Here is a 475-nt window from a genome sequence, read left to right as displayed (position 1 = left end):
GGGCAGGCGGCAGAAGTTCCCTAAGAGGACCCCCCGCCACACCACAATGCCCACACCCCGCCCCCCCGCGCTGCCTACTTAGTCCTCTGGCCAGTGGGTTTCTGGCCGCGGATCTCGCTGCCGCCTCCTCCGGGCGCGGCCACCTGGAGAAAGATCCAGCAAAACCCTGATTCCCGGCGCCTACTCCTTCCCTCGCCCCGCTCCATCTCCAATGGAGGAGCTTTCTGCAAAGGCGCGTGGCTCCACCAGCTCTAAAGTATTTAAAAAGTCTTGGAACTTGTTCTTTTGCAGGATGGGGGTCTTAGTAGTTAAGAAATTGGAAGCTGCAGCATTTTGCACCTTAGGGGGAGGGGCGGGATCTCTTACTGCAGGGGCTGCGGTGGTTGCACCCCGCGCAGGTTTTGCCCCCAGGAGGCATCCTGGGGTCGTGCCCACCCACTAAGGAGACAAGAGCCGCTTTTTTTTTTTTTTTTTT

Source organism: Rhinopithecus bieti, unplaced genomic scaffold (assembly GCF_001698545.2).
Source record: "Rhinopithecus bieti isolate Rb0 unplaced genomic scaffold, ASM169854v2 scaffold_315, whole genome shotgun sequence".
Classification (NCBI taxonomy): Eukaryota; Metazoa; Chordata; class Mammalia; order Primates; family Cercopithecidae; genus Rhinopithecus; species Rhinopithecus bieti.
Note: the sequence above shows the minus strand (reverse complement) of the source record.